Below are 18290 nucleotides of genomic sequence, written 5' to 3'. Positions count from 1 at the left end.
TGAAAAATGAATTTCTTTAAAGAAATCATTTTATGCTTAATATCATTAGTAAATTCATATTTTCATGTTTTTTTAAACTTTTGAATTGTAAAGGACTGCTAATCCAAGGAAAACTTTTTCCCCATAATTGATATACATATCAATTTTATAATATATATATGTACATACATATGTGTGAAACTTTACAAGTTAAAACCTTAAATTTCATTATGTTGGAATCTTTAGGGAGGTGTGTTTGTGTGTGTGTGTGTGTGTGTGTGTGTGTGTGTCACAAAAGTAGAATCGAAAAACAGAAGATCTACCTTTTTTTTTTTTTTTTTTAATCTGGATAGTTTTGGGCAAGCTACAACTTCTGTGAGCCTCAGTTGTCTCATTTTTCAAATTGTAATGCTAGAACCTTTCCGAAGCATAAGCTTGTAAGGAGCCAATAACATAAAATCAGTGACAAGACTTTTTAAACTATAAAACGTACACATGTTAATAGTTACTATTCAGTGCTCCAACAGGCAAAGACAATTCTTGATTCCAGAAGTTATGGTCTGATTTACTTTCAGAACAATTGGAAGCTGGGTATGGAAGGAAACCTTCCTCTAAGAAATACAGAATATAGCTTTGCCCTGACTTTCTCATCTTCCTTAGCAAAATGTGCAAATTTTCCTAACTGACCACATGTTTAGAGATTAGGACAAGAGAAAATATAGTTCTTTTTGTACTGTTTGAATATTGAATAAGCCGTATTTATGGTACCTAGCTTTAGGGAAAAGAAGAAAAAGAGCAAGAGAGAAATGGTATATCTGCCCACCACCACCTGCTATTTTTAGGTTGGCTAGGAAGCCCTGTTTGGCTGCCTTTGCCCATCTCATTTGGCAACTCTTGAGCCTGCATCATTCAGAGAGATATAAGAAGCTTAAAAGATAGAAAACTGAATTTCTTTGATTTTCCAGACGTCATTGCTGAAAAAACATATCACCACAAAGCAGTTTGAAGGACATTAGCTGTAAGTAAAACACTAAGAGTTTTCATTTAATGAGATGGGCTTATGCAGTACAAAAGACATTTATTTCCACCTTTTTGCCTTAATGGGGGGTGAGGAAGGGATGAACCTTCTGTCCTGATTTGATTTATATTGTCAAGAGAAATATTAATTTAGAAAAAGATGCAAATACTGTGCATGTACACACACACATATGTATTTGCTCACACATTTTTATGTGCTTTTTAGAATAAAATTCTTGGAAAAGAAAGGGAAACAATATGAATGCCAAGGAAATAAGCACAAAAACAATCCTGGAAATGACAGACTTTAAGATTAACATACTAAAATGAATTTGAAAGCTAACTAAATGGAAGGTAAATAGATCTAATTTTCCATTTACATGAATAAAGGGACATAATATAATACCCATGGATCAGTTTTAAATGAGCATACGTGTCGGCATTTTATAGGTAATAAAATTTAATCTATTTTATCTATACTTTCTATAGTTTTTCTCTGGACTATATTGTTTTATAGTTTCTACACTAATTTTCCTTTAACTGTTAAACTTTTCTTTGATTGTTAAATTATCCTTTTCCTATAACTGAAGAATTTTATTAAATGGATTAAGAAATGTTAAGTGCTTAATGAATGTTTTGTATTATATTGGCATTTTAAATATATGTGTAACTTTTAATAAAACTATAAGAAAATTGATTGAAAACTAGGCCTATTGCAGGCCATTTTAATTTATATAACTGCACATTTAAGATGAAATTCATTTTCTCATAGCTGTTCCAAAGTTGACTATTTTCCTCCATTTCTAAAAGAACTGGAGGAAAACTTACATTGCAAGGTTAGTCTTAGTGGTAAATGTAAAACAAGTTTGCCTAGTAGGAAAAGCTGTGGATATATCGCTCTATTTAAATTTGAAATTATTATTTTGTAAAGTTTATTTATTTTGAGAGACAGAGAGTATGCACGCGCACAGGGGAGGGGCAGAGGGAGAGAGAGAATCCCAAGCAGGCTCTGCACTGTCAGCACACGACCGGTCGCAGGGCTCAAACTCAAGAACCAGAGGTCATGACCTGAGCTGAAATTATGAGTTCAACGCTTAATCAACTGAACCACCACCAGGCACCCCCTAAATCTGAAATTATAAATCAGTGATATATATATATATATATATATATATATATCACTGATTTGTGATATATATATATATATATATATATCACTGATTTGTGATATATATATATATATATATATATATATCACTGATTTGTGATATATATATATATATATATATCACTGATTTGTGATATATGTATGATATATATATGTATATATATCACTGGTTTATATTTTATAATTTATATTTATTATATATATACATGTATGTGCACATATGTATATGTGTATATATATGTGTATGTATATACATGTGTATATATATATATATATATGTATATAAAGGGGAATCAGTTTACAATGGCAAATTCAAAGATGAGATTTTTTACAGGCTTAACTTGTAAAAGAAGTTCAAGGAACATTTTATTTGTAAGTTGCTTTATTGTTTGCAAAGGACTTTTACATACTTTGTCATTAAATCATCACAATAACTCTGTGAGGTAAATAGTAGTATTCCCTTTTATAGATGAGAAAACTGAGGCTCACTGTGGTCCCAATTTGCATGTGACAAAGCCAGGATTTGAAGAGATTGGATCACTGGAAAGTGCTCTGTAGAAAGGATGCCTACATGATGTCTGCACCGGAAAGGATCTTATAAAAGATCTTTCTTTTCTTTTTTTTTTTTTTTTAAGTTTTTCATGTTTATTTACTTTTGAGAGAAAGAGAGACAGAAGTATGAGCAGGGGAGGGGCAGAGAGACGGAGACGCCGAATCTGAAGCAGGCTCCAGGCTCTGAGCTGTCAGCACATAACCCAATGCGGGGCTTGAACTCACAGACTGTGAGATCATGATCTGAGCTGAAGTTGGACGCTTAACCAATTGAGCCACCCAGGTGCCCCTAAAAGATCTTTCAAATGCACATTTCCTTGACTTCTGTAGTTTTAGGTGGGAGGCAGCATGGTATAGTAGGAAGCACATGGGAAGATGTGTATTTACTATACCTTGGCCTTCAACAAGTAATCAGCCTCTCTGAACCTTCATTCCTCATCTGTAAAACATGAACAGTTTTTAATAATTTACAGTGTTCTTGAAAAGATGAAATGAGATAGTGTAGGAGAGGACCAGGCACTTAACTGCTTCATGGTAGAGCAATTGTTAATAGGTATAAGTCCAAAGACAATAGTCCTTCCAACATAGCACAGTTGCTGCATTGCCCATTAGTGCCATAACTTTGAAGGGGAGTACAGTGCTATAATCTAGTATTTTGGGTGAATGAGGAATTTGGGTGAATGAGGAATACCAGGAATCTGGTATTTGGGGTGAATGAAGAAAATGAATGGAGAATTTGTTGAAGATGTTAAAAGCAGAGAAGGGAATTGCATAGAATGGAGCCCACGGATATATACATTGATGTGGAAACCAAAATCACAATTGAAAGCAATGCAGATGGGAGAAAGAACACTGCAGGAGTAAGAAATAGCTCACAACCTAGTTCAGTGGGAGGGAGAGTATGAGAATCACTTGGCTATATCCTGGACACACCATTTCAGGACCAACCATGTACCACAGAAGCCTCCAGCAATCTCTGTGGTTCAGGGAAATGGAAGTCTCAGCAGTGGAGTGGAATGGCTCACATTGGACGTGGGTTTGACAGTCTGATAGATACAGGTTAAAATTTTGGCTACACGACTTTCTGATCTTGGACAAATTATTTGACATCCCATGTCTCTTGTGAAAGGAGGATGATAAGTCCTATTTGGTGAAGTTGTTTCAAAGATTGAATAAGATATACATGTAAAGTTTTTATTTTTTGTTCTGTTTATTGCCTCCTCTGCCAACAAAAATACAAGATCTGTACAGTAGGACCTTTGTTTTGCCTTTGTACCTGTTGTATGCATATAACAGGAGACCCTCAAATATTTGTTGAAAGACTAAACAAATGAACTTACCAGTGTCTGTATATAAAAGTCCACAGGCCTCACTGAATGATGTGAAAAAATACTCCTGAGCTGCACTGACATTTGTAAGATTTTTATCATGATCTATCCTTGTCTAAATTTCTGTCACATTTATTGTCCAACCAAAGGCTATTACATTTATGGTTCAGTTGTGATTGATATTTAATCACATATTGTTTTATGGCATAATCTATTTTATATTTTATTTTTCTAATTGGACTGTTAAACTCATTGAGAGTGGAGAGTGGTATTTATTCATCATCATCTAGTCTGAGGCTATGCTTATAGTAACAGTAGATTGGAATAAGGATAGATGTTGTGAATTATTGGACCACATAACCAGGAATTTATACTTGATAATGGTGATCAGTTGTGATAGGATTTTGGTTGATGAAAATAAATTTTCTTCAGTGGTCTACAATGGAGAAATAGTTGTTTATCAGATGAAAGGCTGAAAGACATGTCAGTGGACAAGAAAAGGTCAGAAAGACTTATATGATAGTATTTGTATTCTAATCCCAGAACAGAGGGTATGTGTTGGTAGGTATTTTGAGGTATTTTTTGACAAACGTGATCTCTCTTGCTTCTGGGTCTTTGTACATGTCTTTGCCTAGAAAATTTCCCTTATCACCTCTCCTCCATTTGTTAATTCCTATTCATCTTTCAGTTTTTGGTGCAGTGTCACTTTCTCTGAGAAGCCTCTGCAGTACTAACCTAAGAGTAGATTAAATGTCTCTTTTCTGGGTTCCCTTAGGATCCTATACTCTCCCCATAAAATTATATTTTAATTTTCTGTTTGTGCCCACTGCTAGAGGACAACTCCATGAAAATAGGAGTTGTATATGTCTTACTTAACATTGTACCCTAGCACAGTGCCTTTTACTCAGTAACTGTTGAATAAATGAATGAAAAATGACTAAAGGAAAGGGAAAAAAGCTTAAAAATAATAGCTGTCATTTATTGGATGTCTGTTAAGTGACTGGGGCTTTCTATAAGTTAATATTTAATCCTTGTAACAATCCAGACGGGGCAATTGAGTTCAGAGAACTTACGTAGTCAAAGTGATACTACTGAAATTTGAACCAGGATCTCTCTCTCTCTCTCTCTCTCTCTCTTTTTTAATGTTTATTTATTTTTGAGACAGAGAGAGACAGAGCGTGAACGGGGGAGGGTCAGAGAGAGAGGGAGACACAGAATCCGAAGCAGGCTCCAGGCTCTGAGCTGTCAGCACAGAGCCCAATGCAGGGCTCAAACTCACAGACCGTGAGATCATGACCTGAGCTGAAGTCCGACGCTCAACTGACTGAGCCACCTAGGGGCCCCGAACCAGGATCTCTTTGGACCTAAGCCTCTCTTCTTTCCTCTTAATGCTGCCTGTCTCATACTTTATATTTGTATAGGTTGTTACAGGCTACAAAACTTTTTTCTCCTTATGACAGCGTTGTGAAGTCAGGTATTCTCTCCTATTTCATATTTCCTAAGTGGCAAAGCCATGGTTTTCAAATGAGATATTCTGGATCTAGGTTTAATTCCCTTTCCACAATAACACAGCTGTCTTATTCTGGAGGATTCAAAGGTGTAAAGTCTTTACAAAAATGGTTAGATGATGAAAATATAAAAACTGATAAGGAGTTTTTGATTCATAAATAATAGAAACAATTTCAGGTAGATGTATTTTAGCAGGGCTGGAATAAATTCTGTATTTTCCTTGTCTTTTTTTTTTTTTCAAAAAGAAAAATAAGTTGGGAGTAATTGCTATTAATATTATCAAGTTCTTCTCTTTGATGTCTGATTATTTCTTGGCCTCCTATTGCTATGAGCTCAGAATTCATAGGATCCTTACAGAAGGTACTACTGCTGATGGGACAAAATGGTGCTGTTGGGTGAATTTGATGAGCACCTTCTTCCTACAGCAGCCTCCTCCTTTGTAGCAGTTTGTTTTGCAGTTACTTTGCTTATCCCACACCCCTCGAATTGTGGCTTCTGGTAGGAGGGAGCTTAGTGGGTTTGCCCTGGAGGTCATTGACTTTGGTCACCCTTGGCCTATGACTTACTTTTGCTCTTTACTCTTCTGCCAAAATTTACTTCTTTTGAGAAGGGGAATGAGAATAGGTTAGTGGGGAGTGTTTTGGTTTTGACTGAAACAAGCAGAGACCCAGTATTAAAGGAAGCAAATCACAACACCTTCCGAGAGTGGAGAAGTATTCCATACATGCAGAGAAAAGAAAATTTAGTGTGAAAAGGAATTAAACTTTATTTTCTTAGTCCCACTAGAGTGGCAGCTGTTCCTGGACTGTAGGGCAATGCAAATGCAAAAATCTCAGAACTGAGAAAGTGTTTTTCAAAAATTTTAAACGGTACTTTTTAAAGCATTAAAAGATTATAGTTTTCTAAACCCACAGTTTACCAAAATTTTATCGTAATCTCTTAACAAAATGTTAAGATTTAAATGAAGACTTTAAAACCAATTGCAAATTTGAAAATAAATTGCCCTAAAGCAAATATAATCTTAACATATATCTTGATTATCAGCTACTTTGTTGTGGCCCGTACTGTTCTGTAAATGTTTGATGAAGCCACAGTCACTATTTACTTTTTTTTGATCTGTCAGCTAAATATATTTGTGTTTCTGTTTTCCTTGTGACTTTGCATTTGTACTGTCTGGCATTGAAATTTTGCTGAATAGATTAGTTTTATTCTTTATGGGAGAGAAAGAGGAATGTGGATAACCCAGGCCCACGTAGGTTGTGGTCGAATAGAAGGATATCCCTAAAAATTGGGGTACAGTTTATATATAGTAAGCTTGCAAGTTTTAAGCAAACATTTTAAAGTATGTATATATTCATCTAACCACCATTCATCAAAATAGAGAACATTTCAGTACTATGAAAGGCTCTCGGATATGCCCTCCCTTATGTTACCTATTCCTAAGGATAACCACTATTCTGATTCCCACCACTATAAATGAGTTTCATCAGGACAGCTGTTTTTAACAGTGCTTTTTCCAGAAGACATCATGAGAATTGGGAGTATGTTCAGATTCCTTGGGATGACATATCTAACAGTTGTGGGGTATCCATTGCTTCTTAAAAACAAATTCCCAAATTGTTCCACTCAATTCCACATTGGTCAGGGGACAGAATTTTCCTTTAGCTATTTATCTCTACATAGGATGTCCAAAGTCACCACATTAAGTCCCACTTTCTCCTCAAGGGACGTTTTAAGAGTATCCAGGTTGGTAAAATAGTTAACGTCCACAGGCAAAGGATCAGTGTGAGGTCCACACTAAGAATAACTCATCACTGAGTCCTTTTCTTTGTTCCTGGAACTAAGAAGTTTCCACCCCCACTTTGAAAGGACCTCCAGTCCTGGACTCCATCCAAGTCTGGTCTCCATCTCCACTTGCCCTGATCTCAGCTTCAGGCATGTTTATTCTTCAGAAACAAACAAACAAACAAACAAAAAAAAACAACTGGAAGCATACATCCATACTTTTTCTGTCTCACACTTAATCCATTGGGTTTTGGGGTCTCTGCTTCTGCTCCTGGGCTAAGGGAAGATAATTGTGATCTTGCAGATCATTCTTCAAAGGTTCTTCAAATCATCCTCAACGATTCTTCAAATCATTCTTCTTGGAGCTCACTTTTCAAAGGTTGCATATAATTCCATTATATAGATATATCCCAATTGTTCCAATATTTTGATATTTTAAATAATACCTCATAAATATCTTTGGACATATATTTTCTCACATGCATCAAATGAGATACAATCCTAGAAGGAATTTCTGAGTCGAAGATACATACACTTAAAAATTTAAGAGTACCAGATTGCTCTCAATAGAGTTGGTACCAGTTTATACTTCCATCAGCAATGTATGGATGTTTCTTTCTATACTTGTTGAAAATCTGTTGTGTGTGTGCTTTTTAATTTTGTGAAAGTTTTTGCCATGCAGAAATTTTAAATTTTTATGTATCTGAATTTATCAGTTTTTTTTTTAATTTTTTTTTTCAACGTTTATTTATTTTTGGGACAGAGAGAGACAGAGCATGAACGGGGGAGGGGCAGAGAGAGAGGGAGACACAGAATCGCAAACAGGTTCCAGGCTCTGAGCCATCAGCCCAGAGCCTGATGCGGGGCTCGAACTCCCGGACCGTGAGATCGTGACCTGGCTGAAGTCGGACGCTTAACCGACTGCGCCACCCAGGCGCCCCTGAATTTATCAGTTTTTAATGATTTCCAGGTTTTGTGTTATACTTAGTAAGTAAGACCCTACCTACTTTTGCAAAATTCTTTCTCGTTTCTAGTGCTTTTTTTTAAGTTTAAAACTTTTACGTACCAAAAGTTTATTTTAGTATAAAGGATGTGACATACATTTTTTTATAGATGACTAACCTAGTGGTTCTAAAATCATTTACTTAATAATCCATTTTTTTCTCCCAGTGATGTGCAATGCCACCTTTATACTCAATTCCCTAATATATTTACGTCTATTTCTAGACCTCCCATTATGTTTTATTCACCTGTCACTCATTCAGTGGCACCACACTATTTTATTTGTTTAAGTTTCAAAAGAAAAATAAAGTAGACTTGTTCCCCTTTTATTATTAATTTTATATTTTCAGATATAAAAATATTTCTAAAGTCTTTTGGCTTTCTTTCTTTTTGCATATGCACTTTAAATGTACTTACCTATTTTTCCAACAAAAATTCTGATGGTATTTTCATTGGGATTGTATTAAATCTATATAACTAAGTTAAGGAGAATTGCTATCTTCATGAAGTTGAATCTTCCTAGTCATGAGTTTGATACTAATTTTCATGTGTTCATGGTTGTTTGTACTTTTTAGTGGTGCTTTTCAAAATTTCCTTCATAGTTCTTGTACATTTTTTGGTCAAATTTATTCCTATTTGCCATCTTTTGTTTCTTATTGTAAATGGGGTTTATCTTCCTTTGTATTTTTAGACTGGTTGTTCTTTGTATTAATACATGTAAAGGCAACTAAAGTCTGTATATTAATTTTGTAACTGTTCACACTGCTGAGTTCTCTTTTGGTTGTAATTGGTTCCCTACCGCCCTGCCTTTAAGTGAAGCAATTGATAGATAATCTACAAATTGTGATATTTACCTCCTCATTTGCTATGTTTATACCTAATTTCCAATGGCCAGTTTCATTGGCTATTGTCTCCTCTGGAACAATGTTAGATAATAATGGTGAGAGTGGTCATCTTTGAGCTAGCATATTTGAATTTATGAAAAGTGATCCACAGGCTGTAAAATATGTTTCCTTTTTTTTTTCAATATATGAAATTTATTGTCAAATTGGTTTCCATACAACACCCAGTGCTTATCCCAAAAGGCGCCCTCCTCAATACCCATCACACACACCCCCTCCCTCCCACCCCCCATCAACCCTCAGTTTGTTCTCAGTTTTTAACAGTCTCTTATGCTTTGGCTCTCTCCCACTCTAACCTCTTTTTTTTTTTTTTTTCCTTCCCCTACCCCATGGTCTTCTGTTAAGTTTCTCAGGATCCACATAAGAGTGAAAACATATGGTATCTGTCTTTCTCTGAATGACTTATTTCACTTAGCATAACACTCTCCAGTTCCATCCATGTTGCTACAAAGGGCCATATTTCATTCTTTCTCATTGCCACGTAGTACTCCATTGTGTATATAAACCACAATTTCTTTATCCATTCATCAGTTGATGGACATTTAGGCTCTTTCCATAATTTGGCTATTGTTGAGAGTGCTGCTATGAACATTGGGGTACAAGTGCCCCTATGCATCAGTACTCCTGTATCCCTTGGGTAAATTCCTAGCAGTGCTATTGCTGGGTCATAGGGTAGGTCTATTTTTAATTTTCTGAGGAACCTCCACACTGTTTTCCAGAGTGGCTGCACCAATTTGCATTCCCACCAACAGTGCAAGAGGGTTCCCGTTTCTCCACATCCTCTCCAGCATCTATAGTCTCCTGATTTGTTCATTTTGACCACTCTGACTGGAGTGAGGTGATATCTGAGTGTGGTTTTGATTTGTATTTCCCTGATGAGGAGCGACGTTGAGCATCTTTTCATGTGCCTGTTGGCCATCCGGATGTCTTCTTTAGAGAAGTGTCTATTCATGTTTTCTGCCCATTTCTTCACTGGGTTATCTGTTTTTTGGGTGTGGAGTTTGGTGAGCTCTTTATAGATTTTGGATACTAGCCCTTTGTCCGATATGTTATTTGCAAATATCTTTTCCCATTCCATTGGTTGCCTTTTAGTTTTGTTGGTTGTTTCCTTTGCTGTGCAGAAGCTTTTTATCTTCCTAAGGTCCCAGTTGTTCATTTTTGCTTTTAATTCCCTTGCCTTTGGGGATGTGTCAAGTAAGAAATTGCTATGGCTGAGGTCAGAGAGGTCTTTTCCTGCTTTCTCCTCTAGGGTTTTGATGGTTTCCTGTCTCACATTCAAGTCCTTTATCCATTTTGAGTTTATTTTTGTGAATGGTGTGAGAAAGTGGTCTAGTTTCAATCTTCTGCATGTTGCTGTCCAGTTCTCCCAGCACTATTTGTTAAAGAGACTGTCTTTTTTCCATTGGATGTTCTTTCCTGCTTTGTCAAAGATTAGTTGGCCATACGTTTGTGGGTCTAGTTCTGGGGTTTCTATTCTATTCCATTGGTCTATGTGTCTGTTTTTGTGCCAAAAATATGTTTCCTTAAAACCACCACAGAGAATATGTCTTTAGAGAAGAAATGACATGAAGTCAAAATGCTTCTGAAAGGGCATCTTATATGTATCTTCCAGTTTGTTCAAATGAATCTTTTCAGTGATGCCTTCCCTGACCACCTATTTAAAATTGCATCTACTTTTCCCCAAGTCCTTCTTATTTTCTTTTTCTGGCTTATTTTTCTCCAACAACACAATTTCCTGAGCTATGTATTTCACTTATTTAATTTTATAATGTATGTTTCCCTCCACTGGAAACAATAGCAGGGATTTTTACCTTTTTTTTTTTTTTTTTTTTGGGTTTACAGCTGTATCTTCAGCACCTAGAATAATACCTGGAACATAATAATGCTCAACAAATACTTGATAGAAAATCCAGGAAAGGTGCTATTAGACAGACTTGCTTGCCTCCAAGTAGATGACAGTATAGGACAAGAATTTATTACCTGAAGAACTAGGTGGATTTTTGTTTTAATAATTTATTGCCATTAGCTAACATACAGTGTAGCCTTGGCTTCAGGAGTAGATTCCTGTGATTCACTTACATACAACACCCAGTGCTAATCCCAACAAGGGCCCTCCTCAATGCCCATCACCCATTTTCCCTACCCCCCAGTGGGTGTGTGTGTGTGTATAGGTCTGTATACACATCAGTTGATGGGCATTTAGGCTCTTTTCATACTTTGGCTGTTGTTGATAGTGCTGCTATAAACATTGAGGTTCGTGTGCCCCTATGAATCAGCACCCCTATATCCTTTGGATAAATTCCTAGTAGTGCTATTGCTGGGTCATAGGGTAATTCTATTTTTAATTTTTTGAGGAATTTTCACACTGTTTTCCAGAGTGGCTGCATCAGTTTGCATTCCCACCAAGAGTGCATGAGTGTTCCCCTTTCTCCACATCCTCGCCAACATCTATTGTTTCTTGAGTTGTTCATTTTAGCCACTCTGACCAGTGTGAGGTGGTATCTCAGTGTGGTTTTGATTTGTATTTCCCTGATGATGAGTGATGTTGAGCATCTTTTCATGTGTCTGTTGGCCGTCTGGATGTCTTCTTTGGAAATGTGTCTATTCATGTTTTCTGCCCATTTCTTCACTGGGTTATTTGTTTTTCGTGTGTGGAGTTTGGTAAGTTCTTTATAGATTTTGGATACTAACCCTTTATCTGATATGTCACTTGCAAATGTCTTCTCCCATTCCATCAGTTGCATTTTAGTTTTATTGATTGTTTCCTTTACTGTGCAGAAGCTTTTTATCTTGACATGGTCCCAATAGTTCATTTTTGCTTGTTTCCCTTGCCTCTGGAGAACATGTTAAGTAAGAAGTTGCTGCAACTGAGGTCAAAGAGGTTGCTGCCTGTTTTCTCCTGTAGGATTTTGATGGTTTCCTGTCTCACATTTAGGTCTTTCATCCATTTTGAATTTACTTTTGTGTATGGTGTAAGAAAGTGGTCTAGTTTCATTCTTCTGCATGTTGCTGTCCAGTTTTCCCAGCACCATTTGCTGAAGAGACTGTCTTTATTCCATTGAATATTCTTTCCTGTTTTGTTGAAGATTAGTTAGCCATACATTTGTAGGTCCATTTCTGGGTTCTTTATTCTGTTCCATAGATCTCTGTGTCTGTCTTTGTGCCATTACCATACTGTCTTGATGATTACAGCTTTCTAATAAAGCTTGAAGTCTGGAATTGCGATATCTCCAGCTTTGGTTTTCTTTTTTAACATTACTTTGGCTATTTGGGATCTTTTGTGGTTGCAGACAAATTTTAGGATTGTTTGTTCTAGCTCTGTGAAGAATGCTCGTGCTATTTTGATTAGGATTGCATTGAATGTATAGATTGCTTTGGGTAGTATCGACATTACAATATTTGTTCTTCCAATCCATGAGCATGGAATATTTTCCCATTTCTGTGTGTTTTCTTCAATTTTTTTCAGAAGTTTTCTATAATTTTCAGTGTACAGATCTTTTACCTCTGTGGTTAGGTTTATTCCTAGGTATTTTATGGTTCTTGGTACGATTGTAAATGGGATTAATTCCTTGATATTTCTTTTTGTTGCTTCATTATTGGTGTATAGAAATGCAACCAATTATTGTGCATTGATTTTCTATCCTGTGACTTTGCTAAATTCATGTATCAGTTCTAGCAGTTTTTGGTAGAGTCTTTTGGGTTTTCCATGTAGAGTATCATGACTTCTGCAAAATGAAAGTTTGACTTCTTTGCCAATTTGGATGCCTTTTATTTCATTTTGTTGTCTGATTGCTGAGGCTAAGAGAACTAGATGGAATTTAAAAATGTTTTGTGACATCATCACATTTTAAATTTCTGTTACATTGTTTTTTTCTCAATAATTGTGAACAGTAAATGAGAGTCTTCATATCCCAGTGAGTCTGGGAAGATAAGGACCTGGTGGTAGTAGCTCTAAAGAGGATAGGCTGAGACTCGAGGCAGCAGGAACTCCCATTTAGCTCCTTGACTGGCATCCATTTTGAAGGACAAAATACTCTTCATCTGTTTTGTGGCAATGACCACAAAAGTATTTCACTAGAAAGAGAATTCACCAAGAAGACTTGAGCTGTACAGTGCAATCTTAATATTGCTCAAAACAGATGTTCTTTTGTGCCTAATTTACCATTAAAATTAAGCATGGTAAAAGGTCTTTGTCTTTATTTTACTAAGCAGTGAGAGACTTCATCTCTAAAGGAGACGGTTTAGGGCCAGGATGCTATGATTATTACGAGGAAGGGAGGGAGAGAGGAAGAAAGGAAGGAAGGAAGGAAAGAAGGAAGGGAGAGAGGGAGGGGAGGGAGAAGGAAAGAAAGGAAGAAAAAAAGGAAAGAAGGAAGAAAGGAAGGGAGGGAGGGAGAGAGGGAGGAAGGGAGGAAAAGTAAAAGGTTATGAGATTTAAAAAAATTAGCTGGACTTGTTGGGATGAGCACTGGGTGTTGTATGTAAACCAATCTGACAATAAATTATATTAAAAAATAAATTAAAAAAATAAACTAGCTGGTAAAATTTTGTGCAAGTTCTGTGGGAAAATTGTTCTAGTAGCCTCAATGTGGGAAAATGAGTTTCTCAGAAGTGATTGCTAAAAATACAGCAAATTTTTCTAGTGAATGATGAGGTTACTACATACTGGCACATTTGCCTGGCTCGTGCTTGGTAGTTATTCTGAGTTCCAGATCTCAGATAGTGTCAGTGCCTTTCCTTAAAATTTGCTCACAGTGGGATGGGGATTAACCTGAACCTGGAGGACATGTAACAAGGCTCAATTCAGAAGCAAAAATTGGGCATCTGTAGCTCAGAGATGCTTTTCACGTGTGTGCTATTATTAGCACCATGATTAGGCTGAATTTAGACTAGTGTTTCTATTTCACCTGATGGGAAAATAGAAGGTTACTGAATTTAGACTGAAGGAAATCATGAATGTCACCCTGCTATTAACAATGTTTTCAGATAAAAAATTGCAGGAGCCACATGTTATGATCTTGAAGTAGGTTTCAAAGCAGTCTGTTGTTCATCAGGACTAGTCTGTTCCTTCCTTGGCATTGTGGTTCCTGTAATGTATTCCTTTCCTTCCTTCCACTTGATCCCAGATAGAAATAAAGGACTGACTTTTTCAGTGGGGTAGAGGAAGGGAAATCTCATCTTCTGTCTCTCATTTCAGAGACAGGAAAAAAGACCACTGTGCTCCATAAGGTACTTCATGATCTCCAACTTCACTTCTTACTACCTTCCTCCTTGCTCACTTTGCAGCTGACTGGCCTCAGCTGTTCCTTGAATTGGTCAAGTACACTCTTATCCCAGAGACCTTGCCCTTGCTGATCGCCTTTGCTTAGGGTACTTGTCCCCCAGATCTATTCATATAGGCTGTCTCCAGCAGTTCTTCAGGTCTGTGCTCAAATATCGTCATATTAGAGGTGCCTGGGTGGCTCAGTCAGTTGAGCAGAGGGCTCTTGGTTTTGGCTCAGGACATGATCCTGTGGTTTGTGAGTGTGAGCTCTGTGACGGGCTCCCCACTGACACCGCAGAGCCTCCTTCTGATTCTTTCTCCCTATCTCTGCCCCTCCCCTGTGCACTCCCTCTCTAAAATAAATAAACTAAAAAACAAAAATCATCATATTAAGCAGACATCATCTGACTAACGTATCTACTAGCATCCCCTTCCTGTTTCCCACTATTCCCTTTTACCGGCTTCATGTTTGCTAATTGTTTCTATCCCACCTGTCAAATTATATATTTGTTTATAGTCTATCTTCTTTCACTAGAATGTAAACTCCAGGAGGGCAGGGGCTTGTTGTGTTTGCCGCAGTGTTCTCAGTGCTTAGAATAGCATCTAGAAAATGGAGCAGATGCCTGATAAATATTGTTTGAATGGATAAAAGAATCTGCTTTTCTCCTTGGCACTTCAACGTATAGGTTTTTTTACCCCCCTGTAATATACTTAACCCTTCTGTGGCACATAAGAATGCGTTTGTCATTTAGCATTAGTAGTTATTTATATTTACATTTATTGATTTTAAAGATTTTATTTTTAAGGAATCTCTACACCCAGTGTGGGGCTCAAACTCACAACCCTGAGATCAAGAGTTGCATGCTCCACCAACTGAGCCAGCCAGGTGCCCCAGTAGTTATTTATTTTTATAAAATGTTTTATAAGAGTGAACTTTTTTTTTTTTCAACGTTTATTTATTTTTGGGACAGAGAGAGACAGAGCATGAACGGGGGAGGGGCAGAGAGAGAGGGAGACACAGAATTGGAAACAGGCTCCAGGCTCTGAGCCATCAGCCCAGAGCCTGACGTGGGCTCGAGCTCACGGACTGCGAGATCATGACCTGGCTGAAGTCGGACGCTTAACCGACCAAGCCACCCAGGCCCCCCAAGAGTGAACTTAAAAAAAAAATTAAATATAACAGCGTATGGTGAAAGTTCTGTATGAAGTTGGTTAATGAAAATTGGTCCTGGACTTTTCAGGGTATATACTTTTAATTTTGGTTTCTATCTTTTTCTACTCTTCACACTCTGTTAGCTAGACAAAGATAAGGATCAAAATAAGATACATACTTGGGGCGCCTGGGTGGCTCACTTGGTTAAGTGCTGACTTCAGCTCAGGTCATGATCTTGCAGATTGTGAGTTCAAGTCCTGTGTCGGGCTCTCTGCTGACAGCTCAGAGCCTGGAGCCTGCTTCGGATTCTGTGCACCTCCCCTGCTGGTGCTCTGTCTCTCTCTGTCTCCAAAAAATGAATAAACGTTAAAAAAAATAAGATATATACTCAACTTTTCATTATCCACCCTAATGAGCAAGCTACTTGCTGGAACTGTTTTGCTTGTGTTTGTTTTTATACTTCCTTGAGTTAAAGAGGATCAATGTTTTGGTTGGGAAAGTTTGGTTATGGGGGGGAAAGTAAATAAGAAAAAAAATGGGCTTTGTAGCAGATGGTTTTGTTATTTTCTGTTCGGCTTAATGATGCCTAAGAATTTGAAAGCAAGATTTGCTAAGGATCATCCTTCTCTTATTTTTTTCTCATACTGCATTCCCTTGGTGTCTTCCAAAAAAAAAAAAAATAGATAATTAAGAGTTTTCTATACAATAACAGACAAAAGAATTACTATCCTGCAAATATGCTTAATGACTAAATATACATTATTTAGAAAAATCGGTACAAGCATATTTATGTTAACCAAGTATAAGTCTCAGGAAAATGCATGTTCAGATAGACTAGGACTTCTTTTCATCCCATTATTTGGAAAATCTTGGTAAGAAAAGATAAGATTCTATAAGAAACTAGAGAAACTAGGGGCGCCTGGGTGGCTCAGTCAGTTAAGTGTCCAACTTCTGCTCAGGGCATGGTCTTACGGTTCGTGGGTTCAAGCCCCGCATTGGGCTCTGTGCTATCTATATATCTATATCTATATCTATATCTATATCTATATCTATATCTATATCTATATCTATATCATCTATATCTGTATCTATATCTGTATCTATATACAGAGAGAGAGAGAGAGAGAGAGAGAGAGAGACAGCACGAGTGGGGGAGGGGCAGAAAGAGAGGGAGACGTGGAATCCCAGGCAGGCTTCAGGCTCTGAGCTGTTAGCACAGAGCCTAATGTGGGGCTTGAACTCACAAGCCGTAAGATCATGACCTGATCCAAAGTCAGACGCTTAACTGACTGAGCCACCCAAGCATCCCTGTCCACTCATATTTAGAAGAGAGTTATAGATAAGATGATGAGAAGCTCGCAGACTTGTATTCTGGTTGGTTTTAGCATACAATAATTGGACAGTGACCCAGCTCTTCTTTTAGGGAGCTCAGGAATGCCACCTGCTGTAGTTTTTTCAGAGAATTCTCCAACCTCTCGCAGAGACAACTAACTGTCAGCATCTGGAAGCTGAATGGAGGGAGGGGTCCTGGGTTCCACAATTCAGCATGTAGATTTTCATTTAATTCCCTCTATTTCAAACTGACCCTCATCCCTGACCATAGCTGAGACACACTCTTTCAATATCTCAAGTTAGTAAATCTGTCTTCAGTCAAGGAGTTCCCTGATTATATGGGTTGGGGAAGGGCATTGGGCTCTAACTTTTTTTTTTTTTTTTTTTTCAACGTTTATTTATTTTTGGGACAGAGAGACAGAGCATGAACAGGGGAGGGGCAGAGAGAGAGGGAGACACAGAATCGGAAACAGGCTCCAGGCTCTGAGCCATCAACCCAGAGCCTGACTCGGGGCTCGAACTCACAGACCGTGAGATCGTGACCTGGCTGAAGTCGGACGCTTAACTGACTGCGCCACCCAGGCGCCCCATGGGCTCTAACTTTCTAATAAAGACTCAGTTAATCTTTCTGTTTCAGCCACACTGAGGGACAAGTACAAGATCAGTGGGGCATAAACTTGTAAAATTTAGGGACTCTCCTTTAAAAAAAAAAGAATGCAAAATTCGTTACTGGGCTTTGGTAGAGCCTGCGTAAAAGAGTAAAACTTGATTGACTTCACTGCTCACGTTTGCTTTCACAGGTGCCAGAGCCTTCAATTTTGCAGTGTTCTGGGTGGGGAGCTGAATGAATTCTGGGCGCTACTTAAATCTCTGCTCAGCCAAATCAGTTTCACTTGTCTGGGTGCTTTCTACCGCCAGTTATTCTGTTACCATCTCTTCATTTCCTATTATTTTTCTGTTGTCTTTTGTGTGTGTGAGTTTTTAGGAGGCAGTAAAGAAAAATGAGAGTGTTAAATTTGTCAAGTCTAACCAGGGCTTCTGTAAACTCATGGTAGAGTTGGAAGAAATCTCAGAAACCATCTAGTTCAGGGGCGCTTAATCTGGATTTTAAGGTTTGTGAATTTCTCCTTTCCAAATTACATGCAAAATTGTATTTGGATGCATTTGTGTTTATTTTTTTGGTGGGGGAGTGGAGATCTATAGCTTTTATCAGATTCTCAAAAAGTTTATATCCCTTTGATATTCACAGTTGGGGAAACTGTGGTTAAAAGGGATGAATGAAGGTCATACATCTCGTTGA

The sequence above is a fragment of the Felis catus genome, chromosome B1 (assembly GCF_018350175.1).
Source record: "Felis catus isolate Fca126 chromosome B1, F.catus_Fca126_mat1.0, whole genome shotgun sequence".
Taxonomy (NCBI): domain Eukaryota; kingdom Metazoa; phylum Chordata; class Mammalia; order Carnivora; family Felidae; genus Felis; species Felis catus.
The sequence above is the reverse complement of the archived record's forward strand: the minus strand, read 5'-3'. Positions refer to the sequence as shown.